This window comes from Alligator mississippiensis, chromosome 4 (genome assembly GCF_030867095.1).
Source record: "Alligator mississippiensis isolate rAllMis1 chromosome 4, rAllMis1, whole genome shotgun sequence".
NCBI classification, from domain to species: domain Eukaryota; kingdom Metazoa; phylum Chordata; order Crocodylia; family Alligatoridae; genus Alligator; species Alligator mississippiensis.
Window position 1 is genome coordinate 238,654,377 of NC_081827.1, and position 14,383 is coordinate 238,668,759.

The window sequence follows — 14,383 nt, forward strand, 5'->3', positions numbered from 1 at the left end:
ATGAAACTGAACTGTGTCTCCGATTGTCCTGTACCCTCCACAATCTTATGTGGATAATTAAACATTTGATTAAAAGATGGTCTATTTAAATCTACAACAGCATCTAAAAGCATTTCACTTAAAAGGCCCCTCCTGAGAGAGGATTTTTAGTTCATGCAAACAAAAGACAATAAATCAAGAGAGTCATAGTAGTGCTTCAAAGTTTCCTTGAACCAAGAGCTTCGCTGGGGGGGGGGGCCGCGTGTTGTTTGTTTGTTGTTTTGGGCGGTTTTGCCAGTTCTTCCACTCCCCTCTCTCTTCCTTCCTGCTGTAGTAATCTTCCAGTTTTAATATTGGCAATGCCTCTATAGACATACCTGGAACCATAAACTTGTCATGTACAAAAAGGAGAGCCTCAAACCTCCTCTCTGGTTTTGCATCTTAAACTTCCCTCAGCCAATCTCCAATTAATACATATTCCTGACCATAACCGGTGCTGGTTACACATGTATGAAAATGACACCTCTATCTCGAAGATAAAGTTGTTTAAAGGCCTGGATACAATATATTTATACCGGTGTAACTTACACCAGTTTTCCACCCCAGGTTTTCAACCTTTTGGGATCAGTGTACCCCTGGGGACCAGACGCAGAGCAGCGTACCCCCGGCAGCCAGACAGTACACAGCTGAATGTGGAACAGTGGCAGCCACCATGCGAGACCTTCCCCTGCCCCACCGCTTCCAGCTGGGAAGGCGGCACCTGCGCAGGCTACGTAAACAGAAGTGCAGCTACCCAGCAGTAGCTGGACTTACTAGGTGATGAAGAGAAGGAAACAGCCTGTTTGCCCAGGGCCAAAAACTACCTTAGGATAACCTACAGACCCACTGTATACGTACAATGCTGTAACTTACATTGATTTAGCCTCACCTGATTTTTCCTAGGGCAGTTCCATACCAAGTTAAAGAATTTTCACTGTGCATCATATGTCCTTTTTTACACTGATGTAAAAGCCAATCTTAATGACAAGACAGGAAGGTGGTTAAGAGTTGTCTGTTGCAAGGGAAAAAAGAAAGCAAAAGCCTAGTAGCAACAACCCACAAATTCACGACACATAGGTTTGATTATTCCAAGATAAAATATTACAATTATAGGGTTGGAAGGGACTTTGAAGGTCATCTAGTCCAGGCTGCATCTAAAAATTAGGTTACTAACCTGAAAACACTCAAATTCGGACAAAATGGTACAGTCTCTCTACTTAACACGTCACTGTAAAGATATCACCCGTTCCACCTTGAATAAACAGTTAGTTCAGGTACTCTCTCCTCATAGTCAAAGCTCTTCCATTTAAATGAGTGAACTACCAAGAGATCACATAATCCTGTAACCATGAACTCCCACAATAGCTACCCTCTATAAAAACAACCAAAACACTAACCAGAGAAGAGCTCACATGTGAGGAAGGTCCTAGGGCTACTCCTGGAGGATGAAAATCTGTTCCATACAAAAGATAAAAGTAACCATGGAATTAAATACTTTCAGAACTAAATGAAAGATCTATTGCTATGACAGCTTTCCTTCAAGAAAAGCACTCACAACTCTGTTAATGGGTGCCACACACAACCGTTTCTTCTCCAGTGTGAAAAGGAGATTTTTTTTTCTATTTTAACACTTGGACAGTGCACATATGTAGACAGAAGTAGACATTACATCTGCAAGTGACTGCAAAATATGAGAAATATTATACTATTATCTCAAGCCCATTTTGAAAAAGAGCATAGGACACTTCAGATATTGTCCTATAACAAGAGGAATTTCTCCAGAAGGGGGGGGGGCGGGGGGGGGGGGGAGAGGGAACTGTTCAGCACCAATTCAGAAGTCATTTCCTCTCAATAGAAATCAATACCCTTTTACTGAGCCTCCATAAAAGCACCACTCCGACCTGCTCTGGAACCAGTGTCAGCAATCATGATCCCTGTGAATATTTTGGGAGAGAAGCATATGAATAGAGAGATTCTATCAGAATCCAGGCCTCTCCATATTTGTTACATGGGGTTTCTTTTCAGCATTATTTAATAGTCAAAGCAGGGAATGAGAGTCAGATGACTCAACCTCTTCTACCAGGGGTGTCAACAAAGGAATTTGAATGCTTTTATGAAATACAAAGATAATCTCTCTTTAGCATGTGAGCTCATGGGCCATGGGTTCATATTTGCCTGTGAAGCACCTTGTACACTTCTAAGAACTAAGTTATTTGAATCAAGACATGACATGTCAAAGGGCTTCTGTTGTTATACTGCAATTTTAAAAGCAAGATGCAGAAAAAAAATTATATACTAAGTTCCTGTTATTAGCTGAGAGCCGAATCTGGACCACAGGGGCTTCTCAGATGGGTCCATGGAGTCAGCAAAAGCTGCAGTTCATCCAAATCCAAGTTCAGGTGTCAGTGCAGACTGAGGACTGAGCAGCAGCAGGGCAAGTGAGGGCTTGCATAGCACTCGCTCGCCTCCCTGCTGCTGACAGCCATGTCCACTGGGGTCCAGGGCCCCCAAATTTTGTGGCAGGTCATGCCTTACTGGCTATGCTCCCCAACTTTTGGTAGCTCACTGCACTCCTGGCAGGCCAAATGAAACAGTTTTGCAGGCTGTATGTCTGACACCCCTGGACTTGAGGTAGGAGACTCATCAATGAAAACTTCTACCACTACAAAAGGAAATGGAGTTCTTTAAAGAGAAAGGCCCTCAGGCTTCTAAAAGAAACAGGAGAGTTTGATACAATCCTGGGTAGCCTCTCTATTTCAAAAGTTAATCAAAAAGGCACCTTAGGACAAGGCTGTCCAACTTCTAAGCCCCCAGGTACCACATGCCACATGGGCTGCACTAGGTGAGGCACAGGCCACCAGGCTGCATGCCACATGGATGTTCTCTCCACCCCCTCATTGCACCATGCAGCCATGTAGACCCCCCCCCTCCCCACTCCACTGCTGCACCCAATGCCCCCCTGGCATTGCACTGCATGGGCATGATCCCCGTCCCCTGCACAGCTCTGACACCCCTCCACACACAACCCTGGAGTCACCCTTAGCTCTCCATGCAGTGTGCCACACTGTTCCCTCCCGTGGGGTGGAGGCAGGAAGTGGCAGGTGGAAGAGGGAGGAGGAACCCAGAGACTCTGGCTGCTATTGCAATGGCAAGAGCCTGAGGGATGCAAATTTGCAAATTAGACCCTTGTGGACCACATGCAACCCACAGGCCACTAGTTGGACATCCCGGCATTAAGATATCAAGAGGATGGCAGGGGGATGGAAGCGAGTTGATCCTTAACAGCAATTATCTTCATTCTATACTCCTCTGTGAAGGCAGGTCACAAATTCTTTGCCTGTTACAATTTTCCTCAACTGAGATGTCTCTAAAGATTATACTTTACAAAGGAAAGCCTGTACTTAAGATCTATCCTCAAAGTTCTTAGCTCCTTCCTAAATTTTAGATAATTTCTAGGGGTCCAAACCTTGTAACGCTTAAGTATTTCAGCCACTTTCTCTTTAGCTTCAGCAGTCTTTTAGTTAGACTGTTAAAGCTGGCTCTCCTTAAAAAGCAAGCTGGATTTATCTTCTTCAGAAAGGCGTGTGGTTTCCTCAGTTAGTGCTATTCTGTTCATGTAAGAAGAGCGTATGCAAACACAACTGAAAACTGTGTATGGTTTTAGTCAAAATTACAGGCAAGGAAAATACAAGACAGTGAATTTACCACTGAAGAAGGCTGCTGCATGCTTGGCCTTAACATCAGAGTTGCTCATTTGCCCAGTGGGCTGGTACAGGATGTGGTAGTGAAAGTTTTCGTACGTACAGTAGAAATTACAGGTGCAACATGAGGAATTTTCTCCTCTTTATCTTTGGCCTTTCTGTGGTGACTGCCAATAACAGTCCCCGTTGTGGTTTCCTTGATATGCACAGTTGCTCATGAAGAATCTGACGGAGTACAATAGTCACACAGGCCAAGAGATACTTGCAGAGGAAATTACCAAAGCAGACGGATTTAAGTTAGTGACCCAGGGGAAATGGCTCCGTTTTCAATTACAACTATAAAGAACTATTCAGCGCTCCCTTATTTTTAGAGCTATGTTCAGTGATGTTTTTGAAAGGGAGTAGCTATTGTGAAAGTGATATATAAAGGACAATAACCAGTTACAAAATACGCTGGTCTCCATCTATTTGCCAGAAAACTGGTGCCTGCATCTCCCATACTGCTCTTACCAGTCACAGCAGAGACCAAAGATTAAATGGATGCAGAAAGTAAAACCCTCCTTTCTTACTAGCACTGATTTTAACAGGTCATGTTTCAGGCATATTTTGGGGCAGGAAACATTAACTGCCACTACCTAGATTATACCTCTTCTGGGGACAGGTAATTTGAGTTCTCTCATTCTTTCAAGCTGATACTCTCCCCTCCCCCAAGTCATAAATCCACAAGTAAAAAAAGGATACAGAAAAATGATTATATAAGGGAAAAGATAATGGGAATGAGGAAGCCAAAAGAAAAAAGAAAAATCATTATCACTGGAAACCCAATCAACATGTCCAAATTCTGTTCTGCAGAGGCAAAGGTACTTGCTAACATGCTTATCCACAGTGTGCCCACTTGTCTCTGCATTTAGGAGCATGAATCATCCTAATGAAGGAGTGACCAACACCCCCAGAGAGACGAGCAACAGAGCTGTTCCTGAAGTGGTTGCCGGGGTATGAAATCACATCTTCCTGTACCCCAGGTCAGCACTCTCAACTTCCAGAAACCCCCCCCCAAAAAGAGATCTTTTTCCTTGGTATTTTTAGTGTCTCTGTATTAGACCACTCCTCCACCTTTTAAAAACGCCACCACAATGGCTTCTGTAGAATTAACGGTGCAATCTTGCATTTTATTTTTCTGTGTAGCAATGCATGATTTGCTTCAGTACTCGTGCTTTACTGGACAGGAGACAAGGCATTACACATAACCTATGTAATTATTTATTTTACAATAGCTCGTATTAAACTGTGTGCGCACACCAACATCACTACATACCTACAATATTAGGAGAATGCTACAGCTACAAGGTAAAACACTGGAGCGGAGACACGACACAATCGAGGTTGGTCAAAATAACATTAGTTTTGCCCCTTCCAGAATTTTTTAAAGCCAGGTTCATATTTGTTTCCCTGCAGTGTTTTGCTTCATTTAGTGAAGATGAGGGAACATGCTCCAGAAACAGGGTCATGGCTATAGTGTGATTAAGACTGCTGTCTGTACAGCACCGTTCGAGGTGGAAGTGCAAGGCTGAGGCCCGTGAATGCAGGAAGTAAAAAGATGGTCTGATGATCAAGGAAGCTGAACGACACTCTAGAAAGCTGCCTTTTATCTTTTGCTTGGCAAGTTGCTTCAATCAAAATATTCAGAGTTGACCCTGAACGCCCTTATTTTCCGACTGCCTAACACGGATCAGATTTGTTGAATGCGCAGCACTTCTACAGCACTAGCTGAAGCCAACTGAAATTATGCTTTGAACACGGTTAACTGCTCATTCAATACGAGGGGAAAACAAATAAATACTTCGCAAGTCTTGAATTACACGCAGATCCACACCGAGACCCGAATTCAACCCGGACAAGGGAGCCCGAAAGTCCGGCACGTCCAGCTCCAGCGCTCGACTCTGCAAACCTTCGTATTTTTCAACGTGCGATTTTTGGAGGCGATCTCCGTGGCGGCGGAACGATTTCAGCGCGAGGAATTGATCCGCTACGACCAAGATCTCCGGGCGCCACCAATGGGAAGGTGTCAAGGCCTACTCCGAGCCACCTCCACAGCACCGCCGAGACCACCGCGACCCTCCCGCGCAACATCCCCACTCCGCTTCTCCCCTGCCCCAAAAGCAACCCAACCCACCCCAGCCTGGCGGGACCCTCCGAAAAGAAACGGACACCCGTCTCCCCGTCCAACACAGCCCGCGCAGGCATCAAGCGATGGGAGCATTTCAGGCACTGTGCTTGGGGGGGCGATGTTGGCATGAGGTGGGTTTGGGCACCAACTGCTTCCCCAGAGGATTTAGGCGCCTGGCCCACACAACCCCCCCCCTCCCCCGCCCAGCACCAGAGGCGGCCCGTTATGTCCGTTATCTTACCTGGTGCGGCGCCGCCCCGCGCCCATGGCCGGGGCCGGGGCCGGGCCCGAGCGGGGAGCGGCGGCCGAGTGCCCGCCCGGCCGCGGCCAGGAGCCTGCGCACAGGGCCCGGCGGCGGGAGCGGGAGCAGGAGCGGGAGGAAGGGGAGCGTGCGCAGAGCCGGGGCGGCGGTGGGCGGCCTGGCAGCGCCTCTGCGGCTCGGCTCCGCTCGGGCGGGCAGGCGGGCAGCATCTGCCGGTGCGCGGGGAGGGGCAGCCGGGCCCGCCCCCACGCGCCGGGGGAGGAGCCGCCGCCGCCGCCTCCCGGGCAACTTTGTGCTGTGCGCGCCGCTTCCTCGCGCGGGCCGGGGTGGAGGCGCGCTGACACCTGGTGGCCGCCCGGGAGGGACCGCGCCGGGACACCGCGCCGCGCCGCGCCCCACCGCAGCAAGGGGCGTCGGCACCCGCGTCTGCGGGCCACCCGCTCGCCACAAACTGTCGTCCCCCCCCACCCCCCTCTGGAGGCACCCGTCACCCGTGTTTACACGTGCGTTTTAATGCGCATTAGCCCAATTTAGTGCACATTAAAACACCCCCTGCTCTTTAGCAACCCGCAGCAAGGCCTTCCCGCTCCACGAGCTGCCTCAGATTAAGGAAAAGCAAGTGGCCTGTCAGTGGGGATGCTTACCACAGACACATCTTCCTTGCCGTTAATGCTGTCCTGTGTGTATATATACTACAATGTGTGTGTGTGTGTGTATCAGGTTCAAATTATGCTCTGATTGGTGTATGTGTGTATGTGTGTGTATCAGGTTCAAATTATACTCTGATTGGGGGGTCTGTGGCGGTGGCAGCCGGAGGCTGGAAGGAGCCGCCACCGCTGCCTGAGCTGCTTAGAGAGGTGTGGGGAGGGCTGGGGGCTCTTGTCTCTTATGGGGGGGCTCTCATGTTTTATGTGGGGCTCAGTCCTTCCTCCCCTGTATTTTGAACCCTGGGTGTGTATATATATATGTTTCCCTCAGGATAGCTGGCAGGATATATATATATATATATATATATATATATGTGTGTGTGTGTGCGTGTGTGTGTATATATATATATATATATATATATATATATATGTGTGTGTGTGTGTGTGTGAGTGTGTATGTACGTATTTCCTGGGATAGACCGCTGTGTTTCAAACCACACAGGCTGAAGAACGATTGCTTAGGACAGGGCGCATCAGCGCCCACAACGACGCTGGGCGGTTTGCCGTTGACAGGTCATGGAGCATTCATTAGGCGATGATCATGTGCCCCCAGCTGGCAAGTCGCACTGGGATTTAATGAGAGATTTGGGATTTGAAGTGTTCTCAGGCGTCCCGTGATCAAAGCCCTGGGCCTCTTCCTGTGCCAAAGATGAGCAACTTCTGAAAAGAGCCGCTGTGCTTTGCGCTATTTGTGGAACGAGTTCTTGTCACAAAGAAACAAAGCAGGTAAAATAATGATGTCTACAGCTCTTTGATTGCCTTCCTTGTGCTATCCTTGTAAATTAGGAAACTCGCATCAAGTGGCTGACCTGAGATTTTCAGAACTTTTTCTGGTTGAGATGGTCGAATATTAAAATATCCTGGCTATCAAAGAAAAAGAAATGCTCCCTGCAAAACTTTTACTGAGGCGTAGAGAAGATCTTTGTATTCCAGTTGTTTCCAAGACTTATTTTTTAAAAACAGCCTTGTTTTATCCTTGGGCAGATAATACACCACCACACATCATTATAGCATGTGTCTCAAAATGTTTTATAGGAACATGCTAATAGTAAAGTAATAGAGAGGAAACCAGATAAATCAGAATTGGGGGGGTTGGTCAGGCATTACTGGAACAAGGGAAAACTAAAAAAAAGTGAGGAAGGAAGAAGAGAGGCAGAAGGGAGGCAAGAGCTGGATTTGAATTAATTTCCAAGCATTTCTTAAATTTTATTTTCTCGTGTCGTAGAATTTCTTTGGCGTGTTCGTTCTCAGTTGGTAGCTGGGTCTTTCTGAACTTCAAGTACATTTCTGAATCTGGATGAGATGGTCAACTATTAAAATATCCTGGCTATTACCAGAAAAAGAAATGCTCCCAGCAAACCCTTTACTGAGGAGTAAAAGGAGGTGGAAAAATACATTTCTGAATCACATGATTTCAGAACAAGGTGGCATTTTTTTTTAATATGGAGTTAATGTTTTTTAAAATGTAAAAACTCATATGTAAACCTAGGTAATGGATACTTATTTCTTTAATGATGCCACTGTAATTTACACTAAATCAAGATCTAGCTTAGTAAATGAACACAAGAAGACTTTTGCCCAGAGTCTCCTTGACAAAGTTTACATGTACATTGGTTTTCAGTCTCTGAACCAGTGCCTTATGGAAAAGTAGTTCTGGAATAGAAAGGCATTAGAGGAGTTAGAGGAGCCTGTCTGTTACCCACAGGCACCATGAAAACATGCTTTACTGACCAAGGAATTTATAACCAAGGGGTGTTCACATCCCATGCGTACCATGATATACATAGGGTAGGAGTCTCACATGCACATAAAGGGCACATCTACACGTGTGCTTTGATGCGCATTAGCCTATTTTAATGCACATTAAAGCATCACAAAAAAAGTGCTCTTTAGTTAATGTGCATTAAAATAAATGAATATGCATTTTTTCTAGAACCTCACAATGGAGGTACTAGAGTTAATGTGCATTACCTAAAGCACATTCATTGAACACGTAGACACACCCAGTACTGTCTGCTTACTGCCTTTACTGGTACCATTAAGAATAATACATCATAAACATCACTCTCTCCCAACAACTAGCTCCCTTGTGACTCAGAAAGAGACATCCAAACTCATTCTATTTTGGCATAGATATAATAAAATCCACTTTGGGTGGAAACCAGAATGAATTAGGCCAATAACCTCATCTCAGGCTGCTGTCACCCAATACATGAGTGAGTGAACAGACGAGCTCTGCCCTTGATGCTGGGTCTAGAGTCTGTCCTGTTTTACAGACTCACAGGCTAACGTGCCAGTTATTAGCTCAGTGGACTACTGGCAGTCACTACACAGCTTTCCACATTAACTGCCTGGTTAGAAGCAAAGTATGGTGCCAGTAACTCTCAAGGTGGCTCCATTAAAATGATGAAGAAGAAAATTCCCTGAAACTTGAAACGGTGGTAAGACAAAAGGGAGATCACTGGGAAATACCTTTCGTGTCAGCTTTGTCTCTTTTTACTGCTATCCTAATTGGTATGTCCTGAGGCTCTACTACATGCTTATAAAGCTTTAATTTCACACCTTTTTCACCTTGATTAGCATAGATGAATGTGCTGCTGAACAATGAGTGGTCTGCATCTCAGCTTCTGTGCTGGAGATCAGAAAACATTGGGAGTATAAATCAGGGTTGTCCAGTTGCATGTGGCCCACGGGTACCCCGGCTCCTACCTGGCCATCACCCTATCGGTCTGGCTGCTGCTGCAATCAGGGTCCCTAGGCTCTCCCTCCCTCTCTAAGTTTTTTTTTATTTCCTGCTTCTGCATCAAGGGATGGGATTACACAGCCCATGGTGCGGGTGAGCCAAAGTTGGGGCTGCCCACACGTGCAGTGTGGAGGGGGTCACTATCTGTGCACTCATGATGCAGTGGGAGACGGAGGCTGCCTATGTGTGCAGTGGAGGGGAGGTTGCAGCCCAGAGAGGCATGACTTATACTAGCACAGCCCTGGGAATGTGTAGTCCCCGGCCACTTAGAAGTTAGAGAGCCCTGGTTTAGATAAAAAACATCCAGTGCTTTTTTGTTTTTAATGGTTTGGATACATGCATTCTTTGACTTGTGAAGGTGGCTTTTGGTTTTGCATATTTTTGCAAAGGATAATAACATGGATTGAGTAAAGCATATTCCATGTGCTGAAAAGTCTGCGGTCACAAAGAGACCTTGAAGAATATCACTTCCACTTGCACTGCTGCTCTCACTCCTAGGTGGAAGTTGCAGTAGTCAGATCAGCATAACCATGTTATTTTAATCTTGATTAAAATATTAAAAGCACGGGAAAAATGCAGTGCCTATCTTACAGTCTTTATGGAGGCCAAGCTCCTATTTTTTTATGTAAATGAAGATACTGGCACCAAGTCTTAACTGGATAAAGACAAAAAGAAGCTAATATGTATAGGAAAATATTCATTTTGACCCTCTTTGAAGATATTATGAACAAGCCATAGTAACAGAGAGCTGGTCTATAAAATATTTCATGTCCTTCTCGAGCTTTTTACAGTATCCTGTTTAAACTGCCTAACCATTGACTTAACATAATATTTTCAGTGAAAAATGTTCCATCAAAACTCCCTATTACTGCTAGCAATTACAAAAGAAAAATGTGACAACCCAATTCACTTTTTACTGAAGTATCAGAACAAGAAATAAAATCTACTTTTCAATGCTCATTTTCCACCAATAATGCATTTACAATTATGACCCTATGTTTGTAATGGACATTTAATATGTGTGATAAATGTACCCTGACGAAGGGTTTGTGAACCCGAAAGCTTGCTTAATAACCATTCTCCAACCATTTGGGTTGGAGATATAAAATTCAGATTCCATAGGCAAGACCATTACCCCAAAACTGTAATGATCTCGATTCTCTGCTGTCTTGTACTTTTTATAGCCTTTAATCAGAACAGTAGTCTTTTAACCTACTTAGGAGTGAGTAGCTGTGTCACGGCGGGGTCCTTTAAGAGGGCCGTGATCTCTTCGAGGTCCCTCGCTCCGTGTCAAGGCTGGCCCAAGGCACCCTCTTATTCTCGCCCGCCACGTCTTGCTGGAAAATATAATTGGGAGGCTGCCTACGACTTCCTGGGCACGGCTATTTGGGACCTCTGTCCCCACGGTTCTCCCAGACTCCTGTGGTCTCCCGGTATGATGGGCGCTTCCCAGGCACCCTAGCCTTATGGGCTGCGCGTGGCTCCTACCGCCCCTAATACCATGCCCCAAGCCTCGCTGATGGGATAGATGTTGTCCGGTCACAATACACCTATGCCCACTCTTGGGCCTTCTCTACAATAGGCTAGTACCCTCTGGGACGTCCTCTCTGGCCACCGGTCTTTTGGGCCCACCGTACTACTACCCTCTCTGGTACAGGCTCACCGCGCTGCTATCCCCTTTTGCTGGGGACAACCGCAGCACCTTGCCCTTCTCCTGGGGCGTTATGCCACTAACCCCTTCCGTCGGGGTCCACCACAGCACCCTGCCCCTGTCCTGGGTTTTCCTGCAGTGCAGGCCTATCACCGGGTCCACCACATCCGTCCTGGGCTTCTTAAATATTGCCCCTCTCGGGCTCCTCAGTATGGCCCTGCTCTAGGGCTCCTCAATATCGCCCCTCCCTGGGGCTGGGGTCTATGCACCCCGCAAGTGATGCCCTTGCTGGCATCTGCTGCGCCTGTCCTGGGCTTCCTAATAAGGCGCTCCCCCTCTCCGGGGCTCGCCGTGCCCACCTTGGGCTTCTCAATGCTGCCCTGCTCTGGGGCTGGGGTCTACGTACCGCGCACACAACCCAGGGTCTCTGTTCCCCGCCTGCAAGCCACTGGTTGCGCTCCTTGCTGTAAGCTGCACCTGCACTGGCGCTGCGCCCTCACTGGTGCTGGGGTCCCCATACCACTGGGGTACCTATGAGGATAATGCGCCCTCGTGGCGCTAGACTCCGCCCTCCCTGGCGCTGGGGGCCCACCCCTCTGGGGTCCCTATGAGGCCTCCTCCAACCCCTACAGCCTCACCCAAGCCTCCCGTTGTAATACACACACTAACCAAACAAAACACAAGCCTCCTGGCTGTAACTTAACTTAAGGCCACCTGGCTGCAACAACATAGCTCCTGTGCCACAGAGCCACCATCCTTCAGCCTGCTAGAGCAATACTCGCATCTTAGCCCTATGAGCTCCTGCCTTTCTGGCTACTGACAGGGAACTGCCAGCTTGGCCTCAGCCCTGGGCTTTATAAAGGCCAGGCCGTGCCCCCTTCTGGCCAGCTGATTCTTATCAGTTGCCCTGGCAACCTGCAGCTGCGCTCGTTATCTCCGCTGGGGCACCTTATGTACTGTCAGAGCTTCTCCTCTGGCAGCTTTCCCCTCTCTAGGAGCAGGAGCACCGAGGTGCCCTGCGACAAGCTGCTCCAGGTGCATTTTCATTTGAGCACAAACTAAAATTGCAAACCGAGATGTAGGTTTTTTGTTTTTTGGGTTTTTCTTCCCTTTAAAAATGGCTTTGGTCATAAAGGCTTCGTTGAGTTCTCCCACTGAAGACAAGAGAGAGTCTCATCTGGTGTTGGGTAACTACTCTGGGAGGCAGCTTCTTTATTCTATCGGACAGTTCCAACTGCCTCTGCTAAACAGAGCATGAGCTTCTACAGAGCTCTTTAACTGGATTTCCTGTGTCTGGTATACTAAATCTCTTAAAGATGCAGTTCTCTGTACCACAGCTCCCACTAACTATAGCAGGAGTTGGATCAGGGGCTGAGAATGTGCACATCTCACTCTTTCCTACTCTCTCATAGTCTCATGCAGCCTCTGATTTAACTTGGTAGCTCTCAAGCTTCTCAGTGGTTCAACCAATCTGGAACTCATCATCTGCTGGCTTAAAAACAATGCTATACATAACCGACAAATCTTCTGTACACTGAATAGAAATGACTAACAAAGTCTGAATAGTCTGGGATTTTACCCCTCAGTGTTTTAAAGAAATTCTCCTCTTGTGCGACATCTTTCTCTCTGATTTTCTTGAGCTGTTGTCCTTTCCTCATGCTGTTTGGATTAATTTTAGATGATAATCTCTTACAGGAATACCTCATTTTACTCCTTGGCTATCAAATATTGTGTTCATCTATGATGCTGTGTAAGAAAGAATAATAATAAATGATTTTAAGCTTACAAAGCAGTATTAAATATTCATTTACCCATAGTGAAAGTGAGCAATAATTGTAAAATAGCTGGTAGACATGTGTGGCAAGGCACTGGTGGTGCTGGCCACTTTAAGGGCTGGAGCAGTCAGCATCCAGGTGCTTGAGTACAGCAGCCAGAGTGGCAAATAATAACCCCTGGCATCAGGGTGCAAAAATGGGCAGACTCCAGCTTAATTAACACCATAATTTTGTATCATCAAAGTGTGACAGGAGAGAAAGGTGCACAGTTAGCTCAGAAACATGTGGGCAGGAAGGCCCCCATTATACATGCTGGAAAATCCTGATGTGCAGGGATCAGATTCCATGCTTCTTTAGTAGCATGTAACATCTCTAATGGCTGTGACATTGTACTGGTACAATGGAAAACAGAACTTGGAGCATTTTTATACAAATGGTCCGGGAGTTGGGGGGAGGCGCTTTTATTAGAGCAGCTGTGAGTGGTTGTGTGTGTGGCCCTGCACTGAAAAATGGCAGCAGGGGTGCTTTAACTTTACTTTGGATCAAACAAAGGCTGAGATGCACGCAGACTTTAACTCTGGGTTCTGAACTTTGTTTTGATCTAGATTTCAAGACTAGGCTCCATTGTTTTAATAGATAATACTAAAACCTGAGCATCTGTACATCTGAATTTTGATAGGAAATTCTGTACATGAACATGTGGACATCTATAATTCTTATTACACTTTTATTTTTAAATCCCTCTTGTTCATTCTGCCATTTATATTCAACAAGTGCCAATTAAGAGCTGTTTTTTACTTGTGCTAAATGCATTACTGGCATCAAAAGGTTAAGAAAACATGTCACATTCAGAAGAGCTGAAATGGACTTTTTTCTTTCTTAGAGTAGCCAGATGACATTTGACTTATAGCAGGCATTAAGGTGGGACATTAAAGACTGATTTCTTTTACTTCAAGCCTTCTTAAAAGGGAACTGCTGTCACTGTTTTGGTGATTAATGTTTTAAAATTGAGACATTTGATTCATAGCAAACGCTTCTCTGGAGGCTGCCTTATTAAGCTAAAAAAGACAGAACTTCTCATAAAAGAACTGCTTTCAATATCTTTTTCTTCTATCAGGTCGCTATCAGCTCCTGCACTGATCAATGACAGAACAGCTATTTGTTCTGAAGGAAGCAGGTCAGAATGCCTGTTATAACCAGGGCAAACATTTGCTACAAGATTTGGATTTTTTATTTTGAACACCCACAAAAGAATAAGGTAGTTGGAGATTTTGGCTTGGGTCCATGTCTGAAAATGCTGGAATATTTTCAAGCACTGGAGATTTTTGTATAGGATTGTCTCTTGAATATTATGAACAC

At 46.0% G+C, this 14,383-nt stretch overlaps 1 protein-coding gene across 1 annotated transcript in view; it reads right to left on the reverse strand.

The window, feature by feature from the left end:
- MGAT5 (alpha-1,6-mannosylglycoprotein 6-beta-N-acetylglucosaminyltransferase) overlaps positions 1-6,346 on the reverse strand; it is a 215,649-nt gene extending 209,303 nt beyond the window's left edge. Inside the window, exon 1 of the mRNA XM_006258100.4 lies at positions 6,128-6,346. The gene's annotated coding sequence lies outside the window, so the exon portion shown is untranslated. The remainder of the gene's footprint in view (positions 1-6,127) is intronic.
- Positions 6,347-14,383: the final 8,037 nt, after the last annotated feature.